The sequence below is a fragment of the Dasypus novemcinctus genome, chromosome X (assembly GCF_030445035.2).
Source record: "Dasypus novemcinctus isolate mDasNov1 chromosome X, mDasNov1.1.hap2, whole genome shotgun sequence".
NCBI lineage: Eukaryota > Metazoa > Chordata > Mammalia > Cingulata > Dasypodidae > Dasypus > Dasypus novemcinctus.
Genome location: NC_080704.1, coordinates 179,089,240 through 179,112,080, shown reverse-complemented (window position 1 = coordinate 179,112,080; position 22,841 = coordinate 179,089,240). Strand labels below are relative to the sequence as shown.

At 46.8% G+C, this 22,841-nt stretch overlaps 1 protein-coding gene and 1 non-coding gene across 3 annotated transcripts in view; both read right to left on the bottom strand.

The window, feature by feature from the left end:
* MECP2 (methyl-CpG binding protein 2) overlaps nucleotides 1-22,841 on the bottom strand; it is a 70,235-nt gene that overhangs the window by 24,849 nt on the left and 22,545 nt on the right. The window lies entirely within an intron of this gene.
* Nucleotides 662-792, bottom strand: LOC111761739 (small nucleolar RNA SNORA31). Its single transcript, XR_002795012.1, has one exon. It is a non-coding gene; the product is annotated as a small nucleolar RNA SNORA31 (small nucleolar RNA).

Sequence of the window (22,841 nt, the reverse complement as noted above, 5' to 3'; positions counted from 1 at the left end):
ACGCAGTCACAAGACAGCATTCCTCGAGCACCTTCTACGTGCCACCAGGCACATGCTGCACAAGGGCCAGGGACACTGCAGGAATAAGACGTGCTGCCTACAAGGGCCAGGGACACTGCAGGAATAAGACGTGCTGCCTACCATGCGAAGCATCCTCTTCCTCTTTCTGATGGTGCTGATGCTCTTCCATGGCAGACAGTGCAGAATGCTCGCATAGCACCTTATACATTTATTTATGGTTTATCGTGGTACCACATATAAACTACAAAATTTGCTTTTATAACTTTTTTTTCTGGGGGGGGGGAGACTCACTGGCTTGCTTTAAGCTTAAAATTTATTTTGTTATCAGTATATTTTTAAACTTTTTTTCAGTTGAAGCTTATCATTCATACATGAACATCCATAATCACTGGCTTGCTTTTAATTTAGGCTTTTTTTGTTTGTTTTTAACCTTTTCAAGTTTCTAAGGCTTTAAACTTTTTAAAACCTTAAAAAGTGGAATCAACCAAAAGGCAAGGGTGCAGGAGAAATAATTTCCCAACACTTATCACATAAATTCAAATTTTAAGACTCCTTTTGTGGCGTGAAAGTGGCTTTTTGCTGTTTACAAGGTTATTTCAGAGTTGCAAAATCATCTTCTCCTCCCCATGTTTTTAGGACTTCCAGTATCTCCCCTTCAATCTTGGCTGCCACAATCAGGCAGGCAGAAATTGCAAGGATCTGTTTTCTTGCATCTATAGTGGAAACCTTAGAAGCGGACATTAACTGCTCCAGGTCTGTCAAATAGACACATCGTTTTAAACATTTTTAAGGACAGAAGCTGGTGGTGGTTAATCACATTCATAATGTTGTCCAGCACCAGCAGCTATTACCAAAAATTTTCCATCCCTGCAAACAGAAAATCTGTCCCCATTAAGCAATAACTCCCCATTCCTCCTCCCTCCCCCGCCCAGCCCCCGGTCACCTCTAATCTACTTTCTGTCTCTATGAATTTGCATGTTCTACTTATGTCACGTAAGTGAAATCATGCGGAATCTGTCGTTGTGTGTCTGGCTTTATTCACTCAACATGATGTCTTCAAGGTTCGCCCATGTTGTCGCATGATCAGAACTTCATTTCTTTGAGGAATTCTGTAGGACATGGTACAGCTAGGATCAATCTGAGAAAAATGCTGTTCTACCGCTGTACCACGACTTATCCTAGCAAAGAGGGGCCCAGGGAGGGACTCTTCTCAACAGAGTCCTAGATAATCTTCCAGGTCAGATAGTGCCTGAGAGCCAGGCTGGCCGAGGTGCAGTTTATGGGCAGCAGTGGCAGGACCTAAAGCCCACAAGTTGCCTATCTGGAGAGGCCAGTGACAGGACTGGCCAGGTTTCCCTCAGCACTGCTGGGACCCCTAAGAGAGCAGTGGAGAGGGCAAGAAGCACTGTGGCACTCCAGTTACCCTTGCCCTGCTGTAGTCACTATACAGGAAAACAGGCAGAAATGCCACTCGTCAAGCAGGCAACCACCCCAGTAGGACAGGACTCGGGATACCCCACCCCACCCCAGCTTCTGACAACAGGGGTTCAGAGTGACATGGAAGCAGGGCTGGCAAGCAGCAGGGAATCAACCTCTATTGCCACAAACCACTTTGGGGACTAGCTGAAAAAATGACATACCAGACCCAGTGACAAAACTAATATAAACAAACTGGCAACTTTCCTATGTCCTCAAAATAACTAGGTAGAAATTACAACGGGAAGATTGAATACTGCCACTCCAATCAAGATCCCAAATGAATTTTCTTTGAACCTGACATTTGCTTGGAAGAATAAACATATGAAAATAGGTGGAGACAAGTCTAAAGAGGGAGCTGGAGAGGGGAGTGGAAGGCAGGGCCAGCAGTGGCTGCTTTCCTGATTACCTCCATTGCATCACACATTGCGCAACAGAATTAATTCCCCAAGGATTAAAGAATTTTGGTTCCAGTGGCAGACTGAAACTTCCTCTCAGAACTTCTCTCTCCTAATCCTAATAAAGTGAGAAGCAAACAAAACAAAGGCAGGGAGAGGGAAGGAGTGGAAAGGGACATCATCAAATGCGGGACATGTCAAAGCTGGCAGCCTAGGAAAAGCCTCTAGAGGAAAAAAGCAGCAGCAAAATGGAACTCCCAACCCCCGCCCTAGCCCCAGAAACCACGGTGGAGAGATGACGACACCCCAGGAAATCTCAGCCAGGAAGCTGGAGGGGAGCAACTGCGTGGGTGTCTTTAACATTTTCCTTTAAGACCTAAGAACTACAGAAGTTCCTGTTTGGGGAGAACGGAAGACAAGATAAAGGGAACAACAAGCCAGTGGCTCTTCTAAGCGCTCACACAGATTCAGGGAATCATCCAGAGTCTATCCATATGGGAATGGTATACACATCCCTCAAGCAGCTAGAGTGAGCCTTGGTATAAAACATTTAACACAATTCTTAGAACAGAGAGAAGAATCTTGATATTGACCGAGGCTACCCAGCTGCACTCCCCCCAGGGCCCCAATTCTCTCAGACCACAAAATAACCAAGCCTCACATGAGCGCTCTGAGGGGAAGACAGTGAGAGAGAATGCCAAGAGACCCGATGAGAGAGCCAAGAATTCCCTCACTCTATCAAAGCAAACACAAGTGTACAGGGCCATCCAAGCCTGAGCCAAACTGAAAAGAAACGACCAGGTTACATTGCAAACATTATGCCAAAAAGGAAAAGAGAGACAGAGTGGGCAGATGGCATGTAAAGGCAGTCTCCGGCCCAGAAACAAATACACACCTCAAGGAAGAGACCAGCATTCCTCACAACTTTTCAAAGAACTCCAAGATGAGATGGTAGAGTAAGATGAAAAAGCCAATTCACAACCTACAGAAACAAACTGCAGACCAAAACACATTACAGACCTAATAAATACATTTAAACAGCCAGGAACAGAACATACATAACTAAAACCAAATGAGACCAACACAGTGCATGCAGATAAAAAAGACAAAAGCTAAAGCAATTAGAGCAACACTAATAGCTTAGGAAGAAAGACAAAGACAATCCAACATAAGGCTAATTCGTGTCCCTGAAGAAGATAACCTAACAAATGGAACAGAAGATGCCATGGAATAAGTGACCTGAAACGAAAACGAACTGCAAATCTGCAGTGCAAAAGAACACACCATGTTCCCAGCACAATTTGATAACGCTCAATAGCTAGACAGACTCTAGTCAACCTACTCAAACTTCAAAGACAGAGAGAGAATTTGTCAGGCATCCTGGCAGGAAAAAGCACACGACGTCCAAGGGAGAAACAGCAGAAGGCCACGTACAGCATCAGAAGGTTCCAAGGCAACGGAGTGCAGTGGTGAGAAGCACAGGCTCTGGGGTCGGCCCCTGCCTGTGCCTTCAAGTCCTGGTTTGGCTTGTTTACTAGGTGGTGATGGTGAGGGGGGGTGAGGTGGACAAAGCAGAGAGGTCAGAGAGAAGGCAGGGGCCAGATCCCGCAAGGAGGCCTCTCTGAGAAGGCGAATTTGCACACAGATCTGAATGAAGTGAGGGCTGGAGGAGCAGCAAGAGCAAAGGCCCTGCCCCCAGGAACAATCTGGCATTCTCCAGGATCAGCCAGCTCAGCAGGCTGGAGCCAAGTAAGCAAAGCAGAGTGGTAGAAAATGAGGTCAAAGAGGCAGGGAGGGAACAGATTACATCTGACCTTCTAGGCGGGTGCGGCTAGATAATTTGCGATGCCCAGTACAGGGTGAAAATGCAAGGCCCCTTGTTCAAGAATTAGGACATTCAAGACAGCAACGGCAGAGCATTAAACCAAACATAGGTTCTTCTCAATCCTGTGCAAACAAGGAGGCAGCATGCCCTCGGAGGCAGCCCTGCTTCTAGGCACTGGACTCTGGATTTTTATTCCAAGAGGGATGGGGAGGTTCCTAGAGGGTTCTTATTAGGGGATTGACATGATCAGATTAACATTTTTAAAAGCTCATTCTAACTATGAAGAAGATGCACAGTGTATGTGTGTGGTGGGGGAAGGGGCAGTGAGGGAACAGGAATGAGAGCAGCAAGACTTGGGGTGCTGCAGGCCGGGCACTCCAGAAGCAGATGGTGAGTTGAAGCCTGGGGTACAAGATGTTTATTAGGTATGGACATCTGCGAAACGAAGTGGGGAGGAAGCTGACCTGGGCAGGAAAAGAAGTCAAAGCTTCGGCCACCCTGCCAGGGAACTCTGGAGCAAGGACTGCCCATTGGAGCAGTCCACCCTGGGTAGAAATGGCAAGCAGGGGCTTTGTACTCCCACCTCACTCCATCCCCAGTGGGTGGCCTGGGAAGAGTATGACCTTGGGCAAGGAGGCTCTCGCAGCAGCTGAGGCTGAGCCCGAAGTAGCTAACAGCTGCAGCCTACCGGGGACCTCTGGGTCTGCCACACATGCCTACCCGACTGCCAGGCAGGAAGGGCCGGTGGCTGGTCTTGGGTGCAATGGGTGCAGGGTATGGGCATGTATGTTGGGGGCAGGAGGAGGGTTGGAGAGCCAGGGCTCTGATATTTTGTTTTTGATATTTAGATATTTAGCCTTCCAGAGGTCTCAAAGGCAACTGGATATCCAAGGGTGGAGTTCAGGGGAGAGGTCTGGGCTGGAGAAAGACATCTGGGAGCCCTTGGCAAAGAGGTTTCTGAAAAGCCAGGCAAGGGAAAGTGGACACCTTGGATGAGAGTGTGGATGACCCTCTTCCACTAGCTGGAGTTATGAAGAGGAGAAAGAATTGGCAGAGGAGACCAGAGACAGAGGGACGAGCTAATGCAGGAGGAGGAAATTCAGGTGCATCTGTCAGGATTACTACTTGCAAGCCAAGGAACCCAACTCTAGCTGATTTAAGCAGAATAGGACTCGATTTAAAGGCTGATGGGTGGCCCAAATCTCTAGAGGGTTAGAGAACTGGGCTTGAGTCCAAACTGGTCCAGGGCAGTGGCACTACCTCTGCCTCCCTGCATGGGGTTGCACTGGAACCTGGCGCCCAGGAGCTCATCCTTCCAGCAGCCAAGACAGCGGGAAAGAGAGTCCTGTAGACGCCGGCTCCCCATGGTGGGTGTGTCTGCCCGGCAGAGCCGGGGTCACACACCCACATCCGCACTCAGAGCTCAGCCCATTGTTTCTGTAAAGGGCCAGATAGTAAATATTTTTGGCTTTGTGGGCCATATGATCTTTGTCAGAACTCCTCAACTCTGCTGTTGTAGCAGAAAAGTAACCATAGATAATATTTAAAAGAACAAGTATGGCTGTGTTCCAATAAAATTTTATTTTCAACATCAGGCATCAGGCTGGATTTGGCCCTTGACATGTAGTTTGCTGACCACTGCCCCAGCTGAAAGGGAAGCTAGGAAAACAATTACCTGGCATTTTCAGCAATCAGTCAGAGGTAATTTGGTATCCCATCACAATTCCGCTGAGCAAAGAGCAGGAGGTAAGGAATGGAAACGGTGAGCAGAGATGAGTTCTGCTAAGAAGGGAAATAAAACTGGGCGGGAGCTTGAGGTGGCTAGGAGATGAAGGGAGTATTTACTTAAGATGGGAAATTCCAAAACATGATTAAATGGCAAGGGGAATGATTCACAAAAGAGAAAACTGTTGAAGTTCGAGAGAGCAGAGGATGCTGGTAAGATCACGCAAGCTGCAAGGACAGGAAGTTCTTGTCATGGACTGAGATGCCCGAATTCCAGTTCTGGAGGTGGAGCAGTCAAGTGATGACCACGTCCAGGACGTGACCACAGGGGAGGGTGGCAGAGGTCACTGGAGAGGAGGTGGTAAAGGAAGCAAGGAACCAGATGTTAGAAGAGCTGTGACAGAGGGAAAAAGATTGTGAGTCTGGCACTAAATCCCCTATGAATGAGGACTGTCCAGGGCAGGACAACTGTGCCAGGGTGTCAATGGGGTGGACAGCTGCATGGTGTGAACGCCACACAGTGCTTTTTGTAAGGGAATGGAGAAATAGATTAACATAGATTGCAAAGACAGAGGACACCAAGCTCTTCCTCCTACCCTGGAGGTAAAACATGGCATGTGAGAAAACCATGAACCTGCCAATGACAGGGCTGTTGAGAATCTGGTATGTGGCATATTCAGGGAAGCTGAGATAGCAAAGAGGCAAGGACCTAATGCAGAGGCGTAACAAAGAGAGGAAGTAAGGAAAGGCTTCTGGAGGCAGAGATTCCAGAGCTGAGTCTGTAAGCAGCAGCAGGGCACCGGACAGCGACAGGGGCGGAAGAGGAAAAGAGAAGGCACCACTCGGCAAGAGGAGCCACGTGCAAAAGCCAGAAGTACCAAACTGTGTGGTATCTGGGTTGCCAAGGGTAAATGTATGAAAAAAAGAACAGCAAGGGAAAAGGCCAGAAAGATAGGCAGGGACCAAGTTAGAGGCCTCAATGCTGACTCAGAGGCAGTGGGTAGCCCCTCCCAGGTTTAAAGCAGGGGAGGTAAGACTTGAACTCTAGGGATTGCAGAGAAGATAGAAACATGGAGGAGAATCCACGAGTTACTGGAGGAGTCCTAGATAGAGCCACAAGGGCTCAAACTAGGACAGTGGTGGAAGGGGACCAAGAGGAGAGCAAACCTGGGGAAATAATCCAAAGGAAAAAATGGGCAGGGCTTGGTGGTGCCTCGGATATGGGCAGTGAAGGGAAAGGAAGATGCCTTTCTGGTCTCTAGCCTGGGTGACTGGTGTTACTAACAACTGTGACAGAGAAAAGGAGACCCCAGGTTTGGCTGTTTAGTCTTCTGATCTCTCCCACTTTGTTGTTGTTTTCCAGGAAGGGGGGGCGGGGAATGAGGATGGTAGGGCAAAGAATGGGTTGGGGAGAATGGGAGGGAGGAAAGAGGACAAAACTCTCTGAATACCTTGCACGGTAAAATCTGATTAGAATGGACATACACTCCATCAGCCTTCGCTAACATGCAGCAAAACAAGCTTTATATCTAATTTCTGTTCAGGGCTCTTTGTCGCCACCTAATGGGATATTAGATGAAACCCCAAGACTGGCTGGCCAAGGACCCTCAGAGGGTCCTCTGGAGAGTCTCTCGAGACTAGGCAGCCAGGCCAACCTTAGGGCAGAGCAGGGCCCCACCCACAGCAGCGGGACCAAACCCACCCGGCCTGGGAATCCGGCCCAGTGGCGTCAGGGCGCAGGAGGGGCCTGAAGCACCCCGGCTTACTTCAACTCTTTGGTAATACCTCTAGGGTCTTGGGGACCACCTTCTGGAAGAACTGAGGTTCCTGGGAGCAAAAAGAGACAGTAATTCGTTAGTAACACCTAGTTCAGCTTAAGATCATTTCCAGCAGACGTGCATCGACCTCGATGTCTCTGTTCTCCCTGGATCAATTATAAAATTAAGGCAAGGAGACCAATCTGTAGAAATTTAGGAAACTTAACTTGGTGGGACAAAAATCCTGGGGCACTCGAACCTGGCTGAGTGCATTTTTAGGCTCTCAGGTTTAATGATCTAGCCCCGGGTTTAGGCGAGCTTTATAAATGCAGGAATGAAAAAAAAAAATCTAATGAAAAATTTTAGTTCTGAGGGGAAATCAAAGGAGCCACAACTAGACACAGTCCTCCTGCAGTTCCGACGCACCAACAAAAGTCCCTCCTCGAACAATACTGTGTCACAAGTGCTAGAGCAGAAGGCCAAGTGGAAGCTCTGGCAGGCGAGCAGTGGTCTATGGGGGACAGGCACACAAACGGGCAAGTGCACCGTCATAAAGAACTACTTGGAGAGATGCTTGCACAGCACAATGAGGGCCGCCTGCATACACAGCGCCCAGAACAGGGAGGGGACAAGGCCACAGAGACAAGGTTCAAGAGCAGGGCCGGCTTTAACTCTCCTTTGTGCCCGTGAAGAGTTTCAAGAAAAAAAACCCCACATTTTCAAATGCCACGGAGAGGGCCATTAAGATAAATACTTGAATTTGTTAAGTTCTCCTCTGGAAAATGTGGATAAAAATAGAGCCTACCTTGCAGACTGAGTGAGCTAACCCAGGAAGGGTATCCTAGGGAAAGCAAGCCTTCAGCTGGTGAGAGTTACTGTGATAAGGCAGGCAGAGAGATTTCAGGGACTGACCAATGGGGAAGGACAGATGACAAATATCAGCTACTTTTTTGGAAGGTCTGGCAGAGCTCTGGGTGCATTCAGAGGCAATGGGGAAGAAGCCACTAAAGGCCTAGGTGGAAAACCAGTTGGAGAATCTGACAGAATATTAGGTAGCCTCTAAAAAGATGCTTGTAGACAGTTTTTCGTAACATGGTGAGGTTTATGTTTTAATATTAAATGGAAAATGAAAAAGCAGGACAGCATTACATACAGCATGTGATGCCAATTTTACAAATCCAAGAAAAGGCAAGAAAAGGAGAAAAAGTAAAAAAACGGAAAAAATGTGTGTGGGGAATAGAAAGCACAAAATAAAATAGTATAAACAAATATAAACACATCAGTAATCAAATAAATGTTAATGAACAAAACAGACTGTCAGAAAGGGTTGTTTTTTTTCCCTTAAACCCAGCTATTTGCCAATTTCAAGAGCTGCATCTAAGCCATAAGGACACAAAAGAATGAAAATCAAAGGACAAAGACACGCCAAGCAATGCTGGCCAAAAACACAAGTGGGGTAGCACTATTACTATCAGGCAAATAAAATTTTAAGGCAATAAGCATTAATAGTTATGAAGAGAATCATTTCAGATTGACAAATGGTCCCATTCACCAGGAAGATATAACAATATCTAAAATTTCGTCTCAAAATAAAACAAAATCAACAAAGCTCCACAGAGAAACTGCCATGTCCACAACTCCTCAGCAATTGATGAATCAAGCAGACAAAATCACAGCAACAGAGAATATTTTAACAACACAATTAACAAGACTGAGGTAATGAAGGTATGTACAATACTGCAAAACTAAACAGAGACTACCCATCTTGTTTGAGCAGTCAGAGAATACTTATAAGCACCAATTGTGTACTAGGTCCCCAAACTCTTCTCAGCTGCAAAGGCTGGTGTCATACAGACCAAGCCCTCTGATCAGAGTGACAATTAGTTTAGAATCTGAGTACAAAAAGGAAAGTTAACTGGGTAAAAAGAACCAAAGCCACATACTTGAAAATTTAAAAATGCTTAGAACTGAATTAAAATGACAACGCTACACCTCAAAACTTGCTGGCTGCAGTTAGGGCAGTACCAAAGGAGAAGTTTTAATCGCTTATATTTGAAAATAAGGTTGAAAATCGATGAATTAAAGTTACAATTTAAGAACTTAGAAAAAGCAAAAAATGAACTCCGAGAAAGTAGAATAATAATGATAAAAGCAAAAATGAATGAGCTAGAAAAGAGACATACAGTAACAAAGAACAATAATACCCAGTTTGTTCTTTGAAAGACTAATAAAATTGACAAACTTCTAGCAAGACTGACCAAGGAAAAAAGAGAGCAGGGGCAAATAAACAATACCCAGAATGAAAAAGGAGACAGAAATACTGATGGTACAGGGATTCAAAAGATAAGAATATGAAATGAACAACGTTAGGCCAATACATTTGGTAACTTAGACAAAATGGACAAATTCCTAGGAAAATATAACTTACCCATGCAGACCCAAGCAGGTGCAGGGAACATGAAAATAGGTTTAGATGTGTCTGCAAGTGCAGATCATCTCAACCTGCACATACAAGACCGTGGAAAGAGTTCTTGGCAGAGGGGGAGCCTGGATGCTGGGAAACAGGACAGGAGGGACACTGAGCCCAGTTGTGACTCTAGTTTGTACCTTTTGAGTTGTGGACCACATGCACACATCACCTACACAAAAATAAATCCAAACATGCACATACAGAAAGAAGGAAAAGCTTTCTCCTGGCTGTGGCAGGGAAGCTGGACTGGTGAGGTGGGGAGCAGGGGCAGATGGGAACACCAGCCAACACTGACCCTTTTCTTTCTTTTTCTTTTTAATCTATATTAATTTGGTAGGTGAAAAAATGCATCTGTTCTGTTTTCATTTGCATTCCTTTGATTACCACTGAGGCAGAACTTTTTTCATACCTTCATTGCCCATTTGTATTTTTTCTGTTAAGAGTTTCCTGTTCAAATTGCTTTGTTCACTAGTGGTGACTACTGGTTAAGTTAGCAACAATAAACACTTTTGCATTCAAGTCTAGACTGAGGAGGAAATTTAAAAATCTGACCAAGAGTATGTAGTAAATGACTATTGAATACCCACCACCCAAGTCAGAGGCATTTTCATCTTTTCTTGCAGAAGCATTAAGCCTAGAATGATCCATTGGATGGTGATCTACAGCAGAAGTATTTTCCCCAATGCAAACATTTTAGAAGCTTCAGAATTCTAAGAAACTACCATCCAAGCAGTCATTTGTTCAACACACATTTTCCACACAGCCTCCTGGCCAAGTCTGCTCAGAGCCTTGTACACAATGGGTACCAGTGGCACTGCTTCCCTACCCTTCCTGCTCCCTTTCCAGAAGGGCCTCCTGAGTTGCTACCAGGGCTCCTAAATTACTCTCCCAATTACCGAAATGATATATATCCAACCAAAAAGTTTAGACTGTGACATCTTCCCAAGTTAATCCCCAGTCATTTCACAATCACTGGTTTTCACACATACAAAAGCAGCATGTAACTGAAGACAACACTGAAGCTCAAGAGGGGACAAGTGATTTGACTGCAGAGGTCGCCAGCTAGCAGGTGAAAGAGCTGAGATTTAAAGCTGAGGCTACGTGGTTCTAAAGCCTACATTCAGCCACTATACTTGAGATAAAATTTTCAAAGCAGGTTTTCACCTTGCCTTAGCCTGTGCATCTCATCAAAGCCCTTGGTTGCAAGCAACAGAAACTAACTCTGGTTAAGTTCAATCACAAAAGAATTATCTGGCAGCGTATCTGAGAATGGAGAGAAGACTAGAGAATTAGGTTCAGAAAGCAGCCAGAACAGAGAGGCCACCCAGTTGCAAATGAAGCCAAGGTCATACAAAAGGGATTGTCTGGTGGGGCACCACTGCCACCTCATGAGTGGACCTGATCCATGACTGCTGGCTTACTGATGTAGCTGTCACTACCATGGTCTCTCAAGAGTCAAAGTCCCTGAGGGTGGCATGGGTTTGGCTATGCCCAGCTCTTACCACCACCCCCTAGCTTCCAAGCAGCAGGAGAAGGGAGTATTTGTTCCCCTGGGGCAGGCACTGCTTGCTGTCTACTCCATACCCATGTTAGCCATCTTCCTTACTAACAGAACCCTGGGCTCAGCTACAACATGCTATTGCCCAGCCTCCAAATGTGACCATGTTCTGGCCAAGAGACAGTGGCAGAGTGCCATTATTTGTTCATCATTCTTCTTCACTCCTTGCTCTTGCCTTTTTCACTATGAATGGAGCACACCTCAGCGCCCGCTGGCTTGGGGCTTGTTCCCATGTCTTGCTTCAATGGATGGGATGGAAGACAAAGTGACAGTGTGCCAGTCCCCAGCAGAGGCTTTAAGAGGCCTCTATGTCTCTGCTCACTCTTCTTGGGCTGCTGACCTCCACCTAAGAAGAGACTGTTCCCCTGGCCTGTGTCCTGGAATGACAGGCTTGAGAAGACATCTGAATCCCATCTTACAGCTGACCAAGACCCAGGAGGTAGAAATTAATGATTGCTCTTCCAGCCACTGAGATGCTGCGACTGTTACCCAGCAAAAGACGACTGACGTAGAGATGCAAATAGAAACTGCTGAATGGGCCTTGAGGGTTGATCTGGCACATGCCCTTGTGCCCTCCCCCCACACCATCCTTCTTTTCTTACCTAAAGAAGTGGACACAATGGCTAGAGCTGTAACCGCCACCTGGCAATCATGAGGCAGCTTTGAGGATGGAAGTCACACACTAAAGACAATGGGAGCAGAAGACAGAGGTGCCTCTGCTCCTGGATACTCATGGAGGCCCCGCAGCAGCCATGGACGGTCTACCTCCAGGCTCCATGTTATATGAAAGAAACATACACCATAAGCTCTGAACTCATCTTTAGGCTTTCCTTAGGTTTTTGGGCTCACCTGCCTCCCACCCAAGACACATACAATGGGCGATTCTTCTAAAACAAAAATGGCATCAGGATGCTTAGAAGTCCCAAATTGCCCAAATGTCCATCATATACTATGGTATAGGCTTACTCACCACATGGCTTTTTCCACCAAGTTATCCCAATCATCAAAACTCAAGCTACTGAAAAATGGCAAAAGAAATTCTGAGATTCTTTCTTCGTGTTTTCACTGGCCAAAAAAAGCCTTTGAATTGTCAGAAGTGAATGCAAGAGACAAAAGGAAATTCAGCTAATTCAGAATGTACTAGGTACAACACACATGCCTTCTATGTAATGAGCTCACGGCATTATTCAAACAAAACTTGCTTCATTGCAGAAATATAAAAAAAAAAAAACTTAAAAAAAAATTACAAAACACACCACCAGATTAAAAGTCATTTTCCTTGATAGCAGCGGGTGTCAAAACCTGACAGAACCAAAACAAAACACTGTTTGAATTGCCGAGACTCAGAAAGTTCAATTAGCCAGAGAACAGAGAATGCTCTCTGAACTGTACCCACCTAGCAGTGAAGCAAGCAGCCTAAGCCTCCTGCAGGAAACCGGGCCACAAATACAGGTCCCAGGCACGCACAGATCCAATGACCAGAGCCTGGCGACAAAGCCAGCTCCACCTGTGTGGGCAAGGCCAGCAACACGGCTCCTTCCTAGTCCATCACCTGTTCTCTTCTTATTCTAACAGTTCCTGGGCGCCTAGGATGCACCAGGTGCTAGGGAATACGATGTGGTCCCTGTGCTCAAGAGGCTCATAACCCACTGGCGAAAGACCAACATGCCAGAAAGCCACCATATGTACTGGCTAGAAGGCCTAACGTACGGGTTTGCAGAGGGGCACAAAGGAGTGTCAGCCTCTTTTCAAGATCCAGTTCCTGAGGTTTCCATCCAGTCAAGTGAAAAACCACAAAGGCCATTCTCATAGGTACTTTAGGCAGCACACCTGTTGGCAAAACAACAAATGTTGTTAACACAAATATGAAGCCACAGATTGCGAAGGCACCTGACATCCTTTAGAATTCATTTCTCCTGTTTTGCAAAGCTGCGTTGGGAAATTATGCTGTTAAATTAGACAAAGTATGGATGTTTTAAGAAAGGGTGAACTGTGCGGGTGCTATTTAGACTTTCATAGATCTGTTCTGTGTTTTCTGATAACTGCAAATCCCCTCCATGTAGCACAAACTCGAACTCCACACATCTATCTGTCCTCTATGTGCCTTCTGACTCATGAATGCAGGTTTTATTAACCTGTAAACAATACTGCTCCTGCTAGTCAAGAAGAAACTGACAAAACCACAGCAGAGTATGCTGCATCCTAGTCTATCCCTCTTATCACAGACAAAAATCTCAGGGTAAGGGTCCACTGCAGAATTCATTCGCTTATTTAATAAATATGCACAATTCTAGCACTGAGGATACAGCGGTAAAGAGGAAAAAAAATCTCCGCCCTCATGAGGCTTAGATTCTAGTGGTGGGGGTGAGGAGAGAGGAGGGGAGGGGAGAGGAACACATTAACAAAAGCCATCAGTAAAATGGAGATGACGACAACCAGGGCTGGACAGTGGGGCCTAGAGGAGTGGAGACAGACGTCAACACTGACTGAGAAGGGAACACTTGGGTGAACCTGCAGGAGATCAAAAAGGGGATACCTGGGGAAGAGTGCTCCAGAGGGAAGAGCACATTCCAAGGCCTCAAGGCAAGACCTGGAGTGTCTAAGGAGCTGCAACTGAGTGAGGGGCGGCAGAGGGATGGGAGGGGCTATCTGGGCTTTGGCTCTGAGATGGGAGCCCATGGCAGGGCTCTGAGCAGAAAAGCGCCGGCATCTAGCCTGAATATTACAGGACTACTCCGGGAGCTGTCCTGAACAGAGACTGGAGGAGCGAGAGCAGAAGCAGAGGCAGAAAGATGCTGGCACCATCCAGGGGAGAGGACGAAGACTTGGACCACGGTGATGGTGAGACTTCGCCAGATTCGGACTCTATTCTGCAGGTGGAATAAATAGGATTTGAGGGCAAATGGGTTGTGGTGTGAGAGAAAAGAAAGAATAGGAGATGGCTAGCACCAGCTTTCTGGCCCGAGAACAGGAAAGATGGAGGTGCTCTTTACTGGAAAGCGGATGAGCAGAGAAACAAGACATGGGGGGGGGGGGGGGGAGTCCAGGAGCTCCGTTTTGTGCTGCTTCAGTTGGAGATGCCTGTCAGAAGCCAAGCAGAGATGTCAGGTAGGCAGCTGGATCTGCAGGCCAGCGTCCAGGGGCATGCCCAGTCTGGAGACCTAATTTGGGAGCCAGCAGCTTACAGTTGGTTCTGAGAGCCAAGAGACTGGACAAAAATCACGCTGGGAGTGAGGAGAGAGAAGAGGTCGTGGCCCTCCAACACTGTGTGTGTGTGTGGGGGGGGGGTGTGCCTGCGGAGGAATCAGCCAAGGAGCCAGAGAAGGTGCAACCGACCAGGGAGGGAGGACAGACCCGGAAGCCAGTGAAGGTCTGGGAGCGGGTAAGTCATTCGCTCACTCACTGCAGGTATACTGAGGACCCAGGGACACCAGGTACTGTTCTGGGTGCTTAAGCTACATGCATGAGTAAGATGCACAAACCCTGCCCCTGTAGAGCTTCTGCTCCAGCAGGGCAACAGCCGTGTAAGGAAACAGGGTGGTCAGGTTAGGCCCCACAGAGACGGTGAACATTTGATAAAGACTAGGGAGAGAGGAGCTGGTGTAGTCCAGCGGTTGAGTACCTGCTTCCATGTACGAGATCCTGGGTTCAACCCCCAGAGCTGCTTCTTTTTTTTTTTTTTTTTTTTCATTTATTTCTCTCTCCCACCCCCTCCCCCAGTTGTCTGCTCTCTGTCCATTCACTGTATGTTCTTCTGTGACTGCTTCTATCCTTATCAGCGGCACTGGGAATGTGTGTTCCTTTGTGTTGCGTCATCTTGTGTGTCAGCTCTCTGTGTGTGTGGTGCCATTCTTAGGCAGGCTGCACTTTCTGTCACGCTGGGCGGCTCTCCTTACGGGGCACACTCCTCGTGTGTGGGGCTCCCCTACGCGGGGGACACCCCTGCGTGGCATGGCACTTCTTGCGCGCATAAGCACTGTGCATGGGCCAGTTCCACATGGGTCAAGGAGGCCCGGGGTTTGAACTGTTGACCTCCCATGTGGTAGGTGGATGCCCTAACCACTGGGCCAAATCTGCTTCCCATCCCAGAGCTTCTTTAAAGAAAAGAAAAAAAGGGAAACGGATTTGGCTCAACTGAGAGAGCATCCGCTTACCACATGGGAGGTCCAGGGTTCAAATCCAGAGCCTCCTGACCCATGTGGTGAGCTGGCCCACGCACAGTGCTGATGTGTGCAAAGAGTGCCATGCCACGCAGGGGTGTCCCCCACGTAGGGGAGCCCCATGTGCAAGAAGCATGCCCCATAAGGAGAACCACCCCGCATGAAAAAAGCGCAGCCTGCCCAGGAGTGGTGCTGCACACACAGAGAGCTGATGCAGCAAGGTGACACAACAAGAAAAGACACAATTCCCAGTGTCGCTTACAAGAATCCAAGCAGACACAGAAGAACACAACAGCGAATGGACACAGAGAGCAGACAATGGGGGGGGGGGGGGAATAAATCTTAAAAAAAAAAAAAGACTCAAGGGAGGTAAGGAACTGAACTGGGTGGATCTGGGGTGAACTGATGCTGACAGATCATGGAAGAGGATAACTGCTCATTGGGCCCTGGATTTAACCCTGTGGGGGCATCCCTGGAGACCCTCGCTGAGCAGTCTGATAGAGCTATGTCAGTAAAGGAGCCCTTGGAGAGGGTTCGGGAGCGTGTGGTAGGGAGGAATTAGAGACACAAGTACAGACCATTCTCTCCAGGAGCTGTGCTGGGAGAGGAGAGCAGAAGAAGTACAATGGTAGTGGGGTCGAGGGAAGTTGTCTTCAAGTGGCAGTGGAGCCATGATGGAGCCTCTGGGCTGCAGGGAATGAGGGTTTCAGCTGAGAGAGGGTGGGAGAGGAAGGAGACACTGGGGGATTGCAGCGTGCTGGCCAGGCAGCGTGAGAGGTCCACCCAAAGGTAGTGGACAGGAAATGGAAGCGAGAGCAGTCATGGAGCTGTGGGTTTTCTCCAGTCACATTCAGCAGCATGGGAGGGGAGGCAGGGGAGAGGCAGATGACTGAATTTAACTAGTTGGGGTTTCTGTCAATTGAGTATGATGAAGCAAGGTGGCAGCAAGGGGGCTAAGGTGATATGTCAGGAATCAATGAAGACTGAACATGGAATTGAAGCTGAACATGGAACTGAAGCTGGGAAAGGAGATGAGTGAGAAGACAAGGGAGCGAAAGGCCAGAGAAACAATGGGACGATCAATGAATTCTAAGTCCAAGCAAGGTCAAAGGATTAGGGGAGATTGGGTACGAGCTGCTGCAGATGATGAAAAAGATAAAAAAGATTAGAGCTAAATTTTCTGGTGCCAGCATCGGTCATTGTTAAAATCCTTTAACTTCAAGAAAGAATAAAAAGCTTTGGCTCTCATTCAGAACCAATGTATCTTTAAAAAGCTGTCTTTAAGAGCATAATTATAAGTACTTCCACTTCAGTGTTTTCATTTCTGTGTATAGTCACAGAACAAGGTCAAGAGAAGGGTGAGATGAAAACAGTCTTCAGGTAACACTTGATTTCGACTACACAAATGCCACAGTGAACACCAAGAGTGGTCCTATTGCCAGCCACTGAACTACTGCCACCAGACAAGAGCATGGCATCACTCAAAGCTGGGAGGTATCGAAGAATCAGTGAGACAATTCAGGACAAGATGCTCTCTCATGTGAATCTACTCTGAACTTTTTATTTTAGGTGAAAATGACTGTGGTCATGCTGTTTAGAGGAGAACTGAACTGCTCCTGTGCATCTGTTGAGAGCCTGGAGTAAACTGGAAACAGCTTCTCTGTGGGGCCAGTGGCCCTTCTGCGAGCCCTTCCATCCTGGAGATGGGAGGAGTTTCTCTCCCCACCCCCATGGCTCCCTCGTCTGTCTGCTCATTGTCGCTCCTCATCTTCTTTAGAAGGTACGAGGAACCGAACCCGGGACGTCCCATGTGGGTGGCAGGCACCCAACTGCTTGAGCCACATCCACTCCCCAGGAGGGGTTTCTGTAGTGGGTTGAGTGGTCCCTCCAAAGAGATGTCCACATCCCAATAACTGATCCTATGAACATGAGCCTATTTAGAAAAAGGGCCTGTGCGGATGGAATGAAGGACCTTGAGAAGAGTACCCAGGGTGGGCCCTAATCCAGTGCTAAGTGTCCTTAGGAGAGACACAGACACACAAGGAGGAAGAAGAGGATGAAGAGGAGAAGGAGGCAGAGCTGCCCTGAGAAGTTGAGGGGCAGAGATGGAAAAATGCAGTCAAGGAAGACAAGGCAGGCCTAGAGCCCCACGAAGCTGGAAGAGGCAAGAAAGGAGTCTCCCAGAGACCCCAGAGGGAGTGGGACCTTAACCGACACCCTCAGTTTTGGATCTCTGGTCTCCAGAAGTGGGAGGAAATAGGCATCTGTTGTTTTCAGTCACCTGGTGTGTGGCCATTTGTGGTGGCAGCCCTGGGATTTGACTAACCCAGCTCCTAGCTGACCTCTAATTCTCACTAGACTCCTCAGCTTAAAGCAAAGGAGCCAAGCGCTTTCCATCCACCTCCACACCCCGTCTTTACCAAAGGTATCTACCCAAAGCCCCCCTTCCGTGGGCGGCCACTCTGGACGCCACCTCCTCTGCAAGGACCCTGCTCCTCTGGGGAGCCTGTCTCTCCTCCTCTTCCTGCCCTCTCTACTGGGCCGTGGGATACAGACACGTTCGCAGACCCACCCACCTGGAAGAGACCCTCTCCCCTACTTCCCTTTCTCTGCTCTCCATCACAACAAGACTGTTCAAAAAGAGTTAGTTTATACCCAGTCTACACTCTCATCTCCCACTCACCCATCCACCCACTCCAATCTGGCTTCCATCTCCATCACCTCCATATGACAGCAAGGGGTATTGTGACTTTCAAGGTGAACCTATGGTCTTACTCCCTCTGTAAAGTCCTTTGCCAGAGAGGGATGGACTCTGGCCATGTACTATCCATCTGACGCACAGAAGGATAAAAAGGAAGGAGCCCATACAGACCAGAGTAGGAGGTGACTTAGGAACTGAGGAGATATTTTTTAACAAATTTCTAGATGCTGGAAAGAATCAAGAATGGGTTTACAAATGAACGAGAAGAATCTGCTACAAGAGATTCTTGTAGCTCACATGCCTGGGAGAGCTCCCAAGAGATGAGAGATGGGAGTTCACATGCATGGCAGAGCTCCCAAGAGACTGTGAGAGATCAGGGGCCCTCAAACCTTCATGTGTACAGAAATCACTTGGGTTGGGGGGGGGAGGGGAGGTTTCCGTTAAACATCAGATTCTAATCCAGGAGGTTGGGAAGCCTGGGATTTGGTACTTCCAGCAAGCTCCTAGATGCAGCTCCTGACACTGAGGGTGGTAGGTGGATCACACCTTAAGTGGCAGGGTGCTGTGGTATGCAGAAGGATGAAATAACACCAAATGGGGGGTTGGGGGGTGTTATAGGGAAGTCTCATAACAGCTGTGCCAGGAGAATTAAACCTAATCACGTACCCTCAGCCTGGCATCTAAGGTTCCAGAGAGTGAGGGTTGGCCCCTGACCTGCTCTCCCCAGTGCTGAGTCTGCCTAACCCCCTTGGAGGAGAGACCCAACAGGAAAACGGCAGCTCCCCCAGCTGGCCACCGGGGCTCCTCTCCCCATCAGGAATGGCTCTCCAGCAGCTCCATGACAGAGAGACCAATTTTGTCCCCAGGGAAAACAGATAATATTCTCAGAGAAATTCTAGAAGATAATACAGGCATAAAAGCAGAACAGGAACATCCATAAACAAGAAAGAGACAGACAATAAAGGAGTTCAGAGATTAAAAATGGGTTATCAGGGAGCGGATGTTGCTCAGTGGTTAAGCACCTGCTTCCTGAAATGTATGAGGTCTCAGGTTCAATTCCTGGTACTTCCTTAAAAAGGGGGGTGGGGGTGGAATTAACTACAAATGCAGAGGTTTTTCAGTGTGGCATTGTTTATAAGAAAAAAGAGAAAATTACTCAAATGTCTACGCATAGTGAACTTCTTAACTAAATCATGGTACATCTTTATACAGCAAAGTCTGGGCAACTGGAACAAGAAGAATGAGATCTTCATGCCACCATAAAATGGAGAATTTTATGCCAATATGGAGTGACTGTTAGGATACAGATCAAGTGAAGAAAAACTAAAAACAAGATGCAGAATGTATATACGGCATGCTAACTTTTTGTGTAAGAAAGGGGAAATAAGCATATATACATTTATCGCTTATTTCTACAAAAGGACACACTAGAAGGATGAACAAGAAACTAATAAAAATGATTACCTATAAGAGGTGAGGGGAAGCAGACTTGGCCCAGTGGTTAGGGCGTCCGTCTACCACATGGGAGGTCCGTGGTTCAAACCCCAGGCCTCCTTGACCCGTGTGGAGCTGGCCCATGTGCAGTGCTGACGCGCGCAAGGAGTGCCCTGCCACGTAGGGGTATCCCCCGCGTGGGGAAGCCCCACGCGCAAGGAGTGTGCCCCGTAAGGAGAGCTGCCCAGCGCGAAAGAAAGTGCAGCCTGCCCAGGAATGGCGCCGCACACACGGAGAGCTGACACAGCAAGATGACGCAACAAGAAGAAACACAGATTCCCGTGCCAATGACAAAGAAAAATACGCAGAGATCTATTCAGACAACTGAGAACAGACAACTGGGGCTGGGGGGGTGGGGGGAGAAACAAATAAATAAAATAAATCTTAAAAAAAAAAGGTGAGGGGAAATAGGATCAAGGGGACAGCAAAGGAAGTGAGACTTCTCTGAAAATATCCTTTTACATGGGTTTGACTTTTGAACTACTGAAATGCTTTAGTTTTCAAAAAATAAAAAGGGATAAAAGCAAGCCACAAAGCTGAAAAGAAACAAACCTAATTGTATATTCAAATCGACAACATAACCACACAGAAAAAAAAATTATCGTGACTTTTTCCCAATGTATTAAAGAAAAATTCTGAACATAGCAAACAGTTGATGCATGAGAACATACACATTGCCCAGCTTCTAACACTGTTATCGCCATTTTTCCATTTCTTAAGCCACACCTATCTATCTATCTATCTATCTATCTATCTATCTATCTATCTATCTATCTATCTATCTATCTATCTAAGAGGTACCAGGGAATGAACCTGGGACCTTGTACAGGGGAAGCAGGCACTCAAACCATGGAGCTACACCTGCTCCCCCATCTTATTTTTGATGCACTTCAAAGTTCAGACAAAACTACAATTCATCTCTAAAAACTTCAGTGTGCATATTATTGACTAGAGTTGAAAATTCACTTTCACTTTTTCCGGTAAATTTACATAAGTGGAATGCACAAACCTTAAGTTAATCATTCCATGAGTTTTGTCAAGTGCACACACCTGTGTAAGCCAAACTCCTATCAAGAGATGACATCATCACCACCACAAGTCCACCTGCATGCCCCACGCCCACTCTCAGTCAGCCCACTCTATATCCTCATCAATATCCAGTATCAGTTTGCAATTTTGGCCATTTCAGTGGGTGTGTGGTGGTATATCACTGTGGTTTTATTTGGCATTTATCTGTTGATTAATTATGTTGAACACTTTTCTGTGTGTGGGTATACTGGTCATTTACAGACTTTCCTTTGTGAAGTACCTATTAAAATATTTTCCCCATATTTAAATTAGGTTGTGTATCAGTTTCCCAGTTGTTAAAACAAGTGTCATACACTGGGTTGGCTTAACAACAGGAATGCATTGGCTCCCAGTTTCAGAGGCTGGAAGGCTGGCTTCCTCACGGGGTTGCTATCTTTCAGCTGGCGGCAATCCTTGGGGTTCCTTGGCTTTTCTGTCACATGACAATGCACATGGCAGCATCTTCTCCTTTCTCTTCCAAGTCCAATTGACTTCCAGCTTCTGGCCACGCCCTGGCTTCTCTTCCCATGTCCAATATCTTTTTTTTTAACTTAGATTTTACTTTTAATTTATTTATTCCACACCCACCCACTACTTGTACTCACTGTCTGCTCTCTGTGTCTATTCACTGTAGGTTCTTCTGTGTCTGCTTGTCTTCTCTTCTCATCTTCTCTTTAGGAGGCACTGGGAACTGATCCTGGGAACTTCCAACATGGGAGAGAGGCACTCAATTGCCTAAGCCACCTCAGCTCCCTGTTTTTTTTTGTTGTTGTTGTTGTGTCTCTCGTTGTCTTTCCTCTGTGTCTCTTTTTTGTTGCATCATCTTGTTGTGGGCCAGCTCTCCACGGGGGCCAATTCACTGTGTGGACCAGCTTGCCTTCATCAAGAGGCCCTGGGAACCGAACCTGGGACGTCCCATATGGTAGATGGGAGCCCAATCACTTGAGCCACATCTATTTCCCTAATATCTTTTGCTTTTAAGGACTTCAGTCACTTTGAATAAAGGCCCACCCTCATTCAGTTTGGGCACATCTTCACTCCTAACATCTTCAAAGGTCTTCTTTACAAATGGGTTCACACTCACAGGACCAGGGGTGGGGGCCTGAACATGCCTTTTGTGGGAGACATGATTCAATCCCCAACAGGTTGCCTTTTTATTGAGTTTTAGGAGTTTTTTATGTATTCTGGATACAAGTACTTCATCAGATGTATGATTTTCTATTTTCCTTATGACTTGTCTCAACTATTTTTTCTGTGACTTGTCTTTTCATTTTCTTTTCTTTTTCTTTTTTGAGGTACTAGGGCCAGGGATTGAACCCTGGACCTCATATGTGGGAAACTGGCACTCAACCACTGAGCTATATCAGTCCCCCGAGTTGGTTTTTTCATTTGTTTAGCTTGTTTTTGTTGTTGTTCAGGAGGCACTGGGAACCAAACCCGGGACCTCCCATGTGGGATGCAGGTGCTCAACTGCTTGAGTCGCATCTGCTCCCCATGATCTCTTTTGAAGAATAAATTTTAAAAATTTAATTAAGTCCAATTTTTCCATTTCTCCTTTAATGCTTATTGCTTTCTGTATCTTAAGACACCTTTTTCATACCTCCAGATTGTGAAAATAGTCTTGTTTTCTTTTTTAGGATTTTAAGTTTATTCCCAACCCCCCTCCCCTTTGTGGCTTGCTCACTGTCTGCTCTACGTGTCCATTCACTGTGCATTCTTTTGTGTCTGCTTGCCTCCCTTTGTTGTGTCACCTTGCTGCGCCAGCTCTCCGTGGGCACGGGCTAGCTTGCCTTCACAAGGAGGCCCTGGGATGCAAACCCAGGGCCTCCCATATGGTAGATGGGAGCCCAATTGATTGAGCCACAGCCACTTCCCTCCTATGTTTTCTTTTAGAAAGTTTATATTTTCAGCCTTTACATTTAGGTCTACAATCCATCTTGAATTAATTTTTATGTATGGTGTGAGATAAGGTCCAATTTCTTTCTGGTATGGATATTCAGTTGCTTCAGTAATATTTACTGAAAGACTTTCCTTTCCCCACTGGATTGCTCTGGTACCTCTGAGAAAAATCAAATGACTATATAATTGTGATCTCTTTCTGGGCTCTCTATGCTGTTTCACTGATCTATGTGCTTAGCCCTATACCAGTACCAGGCAGTGTAAATCAAATCAAGTAATGTAAGTCCTC